Raw genomic sequence first — 10,976 nt, 5'->3', positions numbered from 1 at the left:
TTCAGAGAAATTCCATAAAGTTTTCCCCGTCCTAAGGCTTAATATTCTTGATGCCATTTGTGCTTTATTACTTGTTATTACTGTAATAGTTTGCATCAAAATAGTCCATTTCTGCCAGAAAACATATAAAAAATTATATTTAAAATTATTGTTTTTAATAAAATGATATTTAATCAAGTTAATGATATTATTTAATGTTTCAGAATCAACCTATATTGGGTTACACCAATTAAGTAATAATTGTTCAGGACAAAGCAATTTTACATCAATAAAATCTAACTATGATATTTAGTCATACACTATGGTTACCATTGCATATTTTGTCAAATAAGCCCTTTTTAAATACACAAACTAAGTTTTGAGAACATTTGGGCCACCAAAGTATTGAATAGCAGGGCTGTTGACCACACTTGTGTTATTACTGTGTAGTAACATATTAGTTAAATATGGAGATGGAAATGGCTGGAGCACAGGAAAAAGGCAAAAATATCCTAACTAGAGAAAACAAGAGAAAGGCGTGAGAAACATGAGTAAACATGGCACATAACACAAGAACGATCCGATACTCAACTCACACAAAAGGGCTGTTTATAAGGGAAAGAGAAGATAGTGTGCAGGCGCTGTTCCATTTTTTTGCGCTGCATCTAGATTGTTTTTAGTGCAGGTGTCACAAAGATTCAAAAGTTTTCAACAAGTTCAGGCTGTAAAGAGGGGACTGTTGCATTGTGTCATATTGTTCCAGATTGTTCTGCACCAAGCAAAGTTTCAGCGCATAAACGGTAAGTCAATGCTTTTTTTCTGTACTGCTCTAGTGTAATGAGGGGGTGCCGTGCCTTGTTAAAACTGTATGTTTACTGTTTCAATGCTGTTACGAATGTTGCCTATATGCTTACATAAAATATAGCCTATTGCAACAGTACTTGCTAAGAGAAGAAATTCGAAAGATAGTGAGCGATTTAAGGTTCGGGTTCAGGCTTATAATCTCGGGTACGGGTGAGGTTTCATTTTAAGGCCTGTACAGACCTCTAGTACTGATGTCTCAGAACATCAGCACTCGGACGCTTCACTGTTTGTATCGCTCCACTTGTGTTCATGCCATTCTAAATTAAAGTGTAAGAGCAGTGCAGATGTGTAAAAAGCTAGGTGTGTCTCTTTACATTTATTTTTGTGACATCGCAAATTTTAATTTTTGTGTGTAAATTATTAATCTGAGGTGATGTGCTTCGCCAGTCAGTCAGTATTTTCATTCATCGGCACTCTGTGATTTCTCGCATTACTACTACACGACTAAAGCTGGGAAGAAAACGCTTTAACATCTTCAGCATTTAGGCTCATCACAGCTGAGAGACACAACAGACTGATTACTCAAGATGCTTACCTCTTATCGGAGTGCACAGAACGGGGGCTACAGGGGCGCCTTTCGCCCCTGACCCTGCTAAGGTCTGTGCATGTCACTGCACTACAATATTTTCGCTTGGGAGTGACAACAGAGACAGGTGATTGCACACGTACCATATCTCTCTCTCTCCAACACACAAACACACACACACACACACACACACACACACACACACACACACACACACACACACACACACACACATCTTTGTTTCTCCTATAACTTGTTAGAAACAGCCCAAGCTGTGATACTAGTTCTAAAGTGACATTTTTGAGAGGCTTGGACACATCATTTGGTTTGAATCAGCAACGGCAAATTCTTATCCATCACGTAAAAAAGTAGTTCCATGCACAAATGCGTTTTTTAAAATGTACTTATTCATTGAACTGTTGTATATAAGCAATATCACACTCACAATCCTGCTGTATGGCCCTAAATAAGCACTGCTGTGATTACCTGTGGCACTCGGCCGAATCACAGCAGTGCTGATGTAGGGCCATATCATACTCTTGCTAGTGTGATATTGATTAATTATGAAATGATATAGTCTATACAATTAATTTTAATAAATTTTAGCTTAGATAATTGTTTAATACAATTTCTACGTTTTTTTTTATTATTTTTTTTATTGTCACCATATCAAATTGATAAATAGTCGTACAATCATTCATCAGTAACTCTTTACAATAAGGTTGTATTTGTTTACATTAGTTAATTGCATTAGCTGGCATAAACTTACACTGAGTCATCCATTTTCAACACAATTTAATCTTGTTTAATTTTTATTTGAACAAATACTAATACACATTTTAAATTAAAACTTGCATCAATGTTAGTTAACGCATTGTGAACTAACATGAACTAAAAATGAACAATTGTGTTTTCATAAATTAAAGGGATAGTTCACCCAAAAATGAACATTTTCTCATCATTTACTCACCCTCATGATATCCCTGGTGTGTATGACTTTCTTTCTTCAGCAGAACAAATTTGAAGAAAAATAGAAAAATATCTTAGCTCATTAGGTCCTTAAAATGCAATGGATGGTGATCAGACTTTTGAAGCTCCAGACAGTCAGCACAGCAGTGTAGTCTAGGGCATACGCTGTATGCCCACTTATCTTTCAAAGAATTTTGCGTATGCCCACCTAAAATGAGTTTTGATACGTATGGCCGCCAGAACAGTGAGGAGGCTTTTAACTCATAGTTTTATTTTTTAAAACTGTTTTATTATACTGTGGTGATGCCGCAGCACCGTTGAATTCATTGCAATTTATTTTTATTTTTATAAGTGTTAGATTCTCTCTTAACCCGCACGGAGCAGCGGGAGGCGGGACCGCAACTGAAGGCTGAGCTACCAATCAGAACATTCGTTTTAGACATTTAGGATATTTTCTAACGAATCATATTTTCCGTTTCAATAAGGGGTGGGACATTTCTTGCGTCTACAGTGAAATGCTAATGCACCAGCAGTGCTGGAGTCACCATCATTTGCACTGTATATTTACTTTGCTGCTAAAAATGAAAACATGAATGCATTTCAATACAATCTCGATAAATTCACAGTATACCCACCACTTCAGTCACTACTACACCACATAAACGTCATTCATATGACTCCAGCAGTTAAATTAATGTCTTCTGAAGTGACACGATTCCTTTTAGTGTGAAAAAGATAAATATTTAAGTACTTTTTAACTATACACCATTTCTTCCTTTCAGCAGCAGTGTACACATTCATGAGAGAGCTGAGTTCACGTGGTCTCTCGTGTGACGAATTCACGTTGGCATGTTATGGGCATAATCTCGCATTCTTCTCTCGGTTGAGACATCCAGGATGAGCACACAAGATGAACCATTGAACGTAAACAAACAGATAAAAATGAAGATCTAAACCAAAACCAACTAAGCTTCTGTACAGCGTCCTTCCTACTCAGTTCTAAACAGCACTGCTCTTCCGGGTGTGTCGCACATGCATCAGTTCTCACGTGTCTCACATGCCAACATGATTACGTCAAATGCACATACTGCTGCTGACCAGAAGTGATGGTTTATAGTTAAAAAGTACTTAAACATTTATCTTTTTCGCACCAAAAGCTATCGTGTCACTTTAGAACACATTAATTTCTATATATAGAATTCTATATATTAATTTCTAATATAATTAAATAATTAACCTGGAGTCGTATGGATGACGTTTATGCTGACTTCTGTGATTTTTGGAGCTTCAAAAGTCTGATCACCATCCACTTGCATTTTAAGTACCTTCTGAGCTAAGATATTTTTCAATTTTTCTCCAAATGTGTTCTGCTGAAGAAAGAAAGTCATACACACCTGGGATATTGTGATGGTGAGTAAATGAGAGAATTTTTATTTTTGGGTGAACTAACCCTTTAACATTAACCAAGATTTATGCGTGCTGTAAAAATATATACATACTGTATTTCTTTGTTAGTACATGATATCTAATGCATATACTAATGTTAACCAATAGAACCTTACTGTAAAGTGTTACAAACCACTATAACTAGTGCAACTTCATAAGTGAAGCTGTAAACATTTAAGTGTGATGCAATACCGTAGCAAACCCACAATCAACCAGCCCTTTTGAGCACTAGATGGCACTATACAGGCTATAATCTCAGGCTGTATTAGATTGAGGATGGAGGGACAGAGGAAGGCATGTTAGAAAAAAAAAGCAATGACGTCAATGGCTCTACTGGAGTCTGACAGATTAACAGACACCGCTTGGATGACTCAAGACGATGGATGTGGCCTGCTGCTTTCTATTGTCCAACTGCTGTTCTTTTACAGCAAAGAGGGTTACAATTGATTGGACTCCTGATGCATTAATATGCAGTGTGCTTTTCCTCTTGCAAAAACAGTGGCCACACACATTAATGAGTGACTCAGTTTCTCCAGTGACCAGATGATAAAAGTGCTGTTGTGTAAATTCAACCAATGATCTCTCAGCCAGAACTTGTCCTCTCTGACTGGAAAATAATCAATGTATTTAGGGTACGTTTACACGACAACGATGTACTAAAAACGGAAAAGTTTTCCTTTGTGTTTTTGAAAAATTTAACATAGAGACGACAACGTTGTCAAAACGATCCCCGTTCACATGGATCCGCGAAAACGACTAAAAATGCTGTATTATGCATGCCAGGCCAGTAATTGGCGATGTCACTTTGTAAAGAAACACTACGCACCTGTGCACATAAGCATTCTCCCACAGAGCGGTAAATACAAACAATGAAGATGGCGATCGCTGGACATAGTAGTGATGCAGTAAATCTACACTTTGCTGGGGAAGTGTCAATAAACTCAAAATCTTGAGCAGCACAAACACAGTCATGTAGTCCGCCATTGTAGTTTTGAATATCTCGCACATTGTGTACTGATAATTTCAAGCTTTTTAAAGGTTGCAAAAGCACCATAAAAGTATCATAAAAACTTGAGAACTGGGTCAGTTCAAAAGATCCAACTCAAAAGAATGATTCGTTCACAAATTGGACATTGTTGCTGTTCTATTGAATCTTGACAAGCTAGGGTGGATGTCAAGACTTTCAGTGAATAATGACTTAAAATTAGGGCTGTCAATTGCTTAATTAAATAAAAAAAATAATAAATAAATATACGATGTGCCGATTAATTAATCAAATTAATCACAAGTAATCTAATTTCAATATTTACTGAGAAAGGCTCCCAAAATAAAGATAATTTAATATAATAATTTAAATAATTACAAATACTGTACAATATAGTACATAATACACATTATAATTCAAATAGATTACATCATATACATATATTGTGGCAACAGACAAGTAAAGTATTTAGACAATACAAAAAGTGGCTCTAAAATTTTAAACGTTGTCGTGTAAACAAACAGCCAAAACACCTCCCCAATGAAAAGATACAAACAAATTATCACAAATAAAATTACACTTAAAATATGTCCAGGGATGTACCAATAGGCACATAAAGTCTTGGCTACGTAAAGCTATTGAACATTTGTGCCATTATTGTCCAAGAAAAAGGGGCATGTTTTAACAAATGGGGTAAGTTGTCACAAAGGAACCTGTCATTAAACAGCCTAAGCTTTTCAGCTAAAACAATTAATGAAACTGCAAATATGTGAAAGGAAACATTCAGCAATACAAATGAAACCACTGATAAAATCAAAGCATTGTTCTGTCCAACAGAAATTGTAAATAATAAATTATATATCATTTCATCATATAAAACACATGACAATTCGCCCCAATAAAAATGTGACAACCTGTCTCAACCTGACATTTAAAAAAACTACTTGTCCTGAGAACACAGTTAACATTTTTGGTTAAAATTTACTTTTATTATATTGATAAAATAGATTGTAACCCTTACCTCAAGGTAAGTGTGGTTCCCTATCTGTCACTCACTCGACCTTGTGTCAATGTAGTGTGGTCTTTGCCTTCGTAAGAAAGCAAGCCACCCCAGTGGCTCCCCGCCTCGGTCCTTATACCTACGGGTATGAGGCCAGCGTGGATAGCACTGGGGGCGATTTGGGGACCCCAATGGGACCACCTCCGCTGGGTATCCCCCCACGGACCTCCCATTCCCCAGCACGCTCGTCTGCCCCGATCGAGCTTCCGGATGAGTCCGCAGGCTCGTCTCATGGCGAGTTCGACCTCTTGTTCGGAGCCCGCGAAGGTGATGAGCTCTCGAGCGTAGCATCGGAGAGTGGGCTCTTCCAGTCAGACGCGGAAGCCTCAGCTGGGCTCCCCCCCTCAGGTACGGTTGCCCAGTCACAGGCTGATGCAGAAATGACGGACATGCTTTCCCAGACAGCCGTGAGCGTCGGGCTAGAGTGGAACCCTCTGCTCTCCCCTGAACCCTCGCGGCTCTATGATTGGTTCCTGGGCTCGCGGCACCGCTCACTGCCGTGCCTCGCCCCAGTTCCTTTCTTCCTGGAAGTGCATGAGGAGCTGACAAGGTCGAGGGAGGCACCTTTTACTGCCCAGCCCCGATCTTTCAGCTCCCCCGCCCTCACTACCCTCGATGGTGGGGCAGCCAGGGTCTATTCGGCGATTCCCCTGGTGGATAAGGTGCTTGCGGTGCACCTATGCCCGCAGAGCGCCGCCACCTGGCGCGGGCGCCCAAAGCTCCCGTCCAAGGCCTGTAGGTTTACGTTGTCCCTGACGGACAAAGCCTACAGTGCCGCTGGACAAGCCGCCTCCGCCTTGCACGCCACGGCTCTCCTGCAAGTCCACCAAGCCAAGGCGCTAAAGGAACTGCACGAGGGTAGTTCCACCCCGGGATTGATGCAGGAGCTGCACTCACTCTCTGGGTAACGAAGGTCATGGCGCGGTCTCTTGGGTGGACGATGTCCACCTTGGTGGTCCAGGAGCACCACCTTTGGCTCAACCTGGTCGAGTTGGGAGAGGCCGACAAGGCACGGTTCCTTGCTGCCCCATTTTCCAGGTTGGCCTATTCGGTGACACCATCGAGGACTTTGTCCAGCAGTTCTTGGCGGTGAAGCAGCAGACGGATGCTATACGGCACATCCTGCCCCGGCACGGCTCAAGATCCCACACCCCGCCTGCTCGTCACCAAGGGTGTCCCCCTGCGGTGACTGCACCGGCTCCGCCGCAGCCCGCCCCTGCGGCCCGGCCCCGGCGTGGAGCCCACCGCAGGAAGCAGACACCACCCATCTCACGGCCGGCCGCCAAGAACCCGAGAAAGGCTTCGGAGTACCCCTGAGATGGGCGACCCAGGGACGACGAAACCCACTGCTTTGGAGCTGGTAAGCAGACCACTCCATCCCCCGGTGGAGGGCTGGGAGGAGAATCTTTTGTTGCCTTTTCATTTAATTTTGCTGCATGCCCAAGTGGCTGCGGTATCCAAGAGTTCAGCAAAAGAGCAGTTTCCTTGTTCCCTGGGTCACATACCCGGCCAATCTTGGACCTGCGAGTACTGAACCAGGCTTTACACAGACTCCCGTTCAAGATACTGATGCAAAAACGCATTCTAGCGAGCATCTGGCATCAAGATTGATTCGCGGCAGTAGACCTGAAGGATGCGTACTTCCACGTCTCAATTCTACATCGACACAGACCCTTCCTGCGGTTTGCATTCGAGAGTCAGGCATATCAGTACAAGGTCCTCCCTTTCGGCCTGTCCTTGTCCCCTCGCGTCTTCACGAAGGTCGCAGAGGCAGCCCTTGCCCCGCTAAGGGAAGTGGGCATTCGCATCCTCAACTATCTCGATGATTGGCTAATCCTAGCTCACTCTCGGGATGTGTTGTGTGCACACAGGGACCTGGTGCTCTCGCACCTCTGCCGACTAGGGTTTCAGGTCAACCGGGAAAAGAGCAAGCTCCTCCAGGTTCAGAGCATCTCTTTTCTCGGCTTGGAGTTGGACTCACGAACGAGCACGCACAGTCGGTGCTGATCTGTTTGAAGGCGTTCAGACAGAAGACAGTGGTTCCACTGAAACTGTTTCAGAGGCTCCTGGGGCATATGGCATCCTCAGCGGTGGCCACTCTGCTCGGGTTGATGCATATGAGACCGCTTCAGTACTGGCTTCAGACTCGAGTCCCGAGATGGGCATGGCACAACGGGACACATCGTGTGCCCATCATGCCGATCTGTCACTGCCTCTTCAGCCCTTGGACCGATCTCACGTTTCTACGGGCAGGCGTTCCCCTAGAGCAGGTCTCCAGGTGCGTCGTGGTTATGACAGATGCCTCCAAAATGGGCTGGGGCGCTGTATGCAATGGGCACACAGCCGCTGGCTCATGGACGGGCCTGCGGCTACGTTGGCACATCAACTGCCTCAAGATGCTGGCAATTCCTCTCTGAACTTCTTCAGAGGTCCCATGAAGAGCCCTTGCAGTCACCTGAGCTTAAGGCACTCTCTTTGAAGACTGCCCTCCTGACTGTGCTCACTTCCATCAAGAGGGTAGGAGACCTGCAAGCATTCTCTGTCAGCGAAATGTGCCTGGAGTTCGGTCCGGGCTACTCTCACGTGATCCTGAGACCCCGACCAGGCTATGTGCCCAAGGTTCCCACGAGCCCTTTTAGGGACCAGGTGGTGAACCTGCAAGCACTTCCCCAGGAGGAGGCAGACCCAGCCCTGACGTTGCTGTGTCCGGTGCTTGCTTTATGCATCTATTTGGATCGCATGCAGAGCTTTAGAGTCTCTGAGCAGCTCTTTGTCTGCTTTGGTGGACAGCGGAAAGGAAGCGCTGTCTCCAAGCAGAGGATCGCCCACTGGCTCATTGACGCCATAATAATGGCATATCACACCCAGGACATGCCGCCCCCGGCAGAGGTGTAGTGGCCTCCTGGGCCTTGACCAGTGGCACCTCTCTAACAGACATTTGCAGAGCAGTGGGCTGGGCAACACCCAACACCTCTGCGAGGTTCTACAATCTCCGGGTGGAACTGGTTTCGTCCCGTGTAGTGGCAGGCACAAGCTGACAGTTGGCCGGGTGTATCACTTGCGCATAGCGCCTTTCACCTCCCCTGAGCTGAAGACGTGCCCTGTTGACTCCCAGTAGTGTTCACAAACTGTGTTCCCTGGATGATTTCCTCTGAGCCCTGTGGCAGATGCTAACTAAGCCCTGTACTGGGTAGGTGATCCGCATGTGGTGGTTCCCCATAGGTAACCCCATGCAATGTATATCTTCTGCTAATTTGTTTCCCTGTTGGTAAACTGCGTCTTCCTTGGGCAGAGGCCCCTCTGCCCCAGTCACCATGTTTGTAGAAACTCCTCCCCCGTAGGGTAGGACCTACCATGGGACTTCTCCACATGACATACTTCCGACAAAGTTCGGCAAGACCATGTGACATAAATACCCCCCCTTTCTGGGCGGGTTGTGGTCTCCGCGGTGTCTTCCACTTGGGAGGGACACCCCCCGATGTAGACCTGGTGGCCCCAGTTGGTTAATTCCTTTTTTTTGGGGGAGAGGAAAAAAAAGAGGATAAGAGGCCACGACAGGGCTAGCCTGTCTCTATCTTTTGGGCATTCGACTTGTCCCCAAAGGGCCGTTCGACACTCATAACAGTGTTGGGGGTGGTTACGTGTCGGCCTGGCACACAATGGTCTGCCCGTCACACACTGCCAGTTCACGTAACACAGTTCAGCCAGTTGCGGCGTTTCATATAGGGACCCCTAGTGTCACTACATCGACACAACGTCGAGTGAGTGACAGATAGGGAACGTCCTGGTTACTTGCATAACCTCTGTTCCCTGATGGAGAGAACGAGACATTGTGTCCCTCCTGCCTCAATGCTGAACTACCCGCTGAAATGGCCGGGACCTTGTGTCGGCTCCTCAGCACAAAACCTGAATGAGTGGTTGCATACCAGCTCCTTTTATACCCGTATGTCCGGTGGAGTGGTATGCAAATACCACTCGCCAATTTTCATTGGCCTTTTATCAAAGACCAGAGGTGTTTCGGGCTCCCAAGAATGACCCCTAGTGTCACTACATCGACACAACGTCTCATTCCCACCATCAGGGAACGGAGGTTATGCAAGTAACCAGGACACTTTATCTTGTTCATTTGTTTAAACAAGAGCTATTAGAAAAATATGATGACATTGTAATTGGTAGGCAGAATTTGAAGAGTATTTTAAGAGGGTTTTAAACTAGCTATTTGAAACATACAAACAAAACCACTGTTTGAAAAAAACAAGCATATGTGTAATGGGATTTTTGACTCAAAAATGGCATTGACCTCATGTGGCAACTAGCCTATGTAGCCCTACTCTCCTATGTATCTTTTATATATCTATATAGTGTACACATTGTCTCTCATATCAATATACTGTATCTAAGGTTTTGGACCCCAAGATCTTGGTCTAGGTTTTATGATAAGAACAGGCATTTTTATAAATTAATATCTCTCTCAAATAAGAAATATATATTTTTTCTTTGTATTTTAAACTTTCAAAATGTAATACCCAAAAATACCTAATGAAGAATATTTATATAGTCTTATATTGGTTTCCTAAGTGTTTGCATCATAATTAACTGTTTCTGGATGCAAAAATGACTGTATGATCACTGCATGTCCATGTACATATTTACTTTTGGATTAAATATATTAACACAACTGACGTTGTCTGTAGAGACATCCATGATGACATCTAAATCTACTGTAAGTTTATAAACATCAAAGGCTCTATTGCAGGTGTGTGCTGTCTTGCACTGACCTCTGGTGGTCAACCAAATACATCTTTCTTCCTTGTTTTCACCCATTAAAATCAACAGACACTGTGAATTATTTAATTTCGCAATTTCATTGTTATACATTATGCTGCTGGGGAGAACTGGATTTTACAGGTAATCTTTCAATGCAATTAGCATTAAAAAAATTACAGCAGAGGCTAAACCTGATTATTGGAGCTTCCAGATGACATTTACCCCTTCAAACAGGGTGTAACATAATTGAAAAGACATTATCTGGCCAATTGACCAAAATTGGTAACTGCTGTCCCAGAGAGAGGAAAAGGCTGGATGTGTACATGCTAACAGCTAACGAGAAAATATTCTATTCTGATTGCTAATTCCTAGCACAGCTC

The sequence above is a fragment of the Myxocyprinus asiaticus genome, chromosome 25 (genome assembly GCF_019703515.2).
Source record: "Myxocyprinus asiaticus isolate MX2 ecotype Aquarium Trade chromosome 25, UBuf_Myxa_2, whole genome shotgun sequence".
Classification (NCBI taxonomy): Eukaryota; Metazoa; Chordata; class Actinopteri; order Cypriniformes; family Catostomidae; genus Myxocyprinus; species Myxocyprinus asiaticus.
This window is presented reverse-complemented; position numbering follows the sequence as displayed.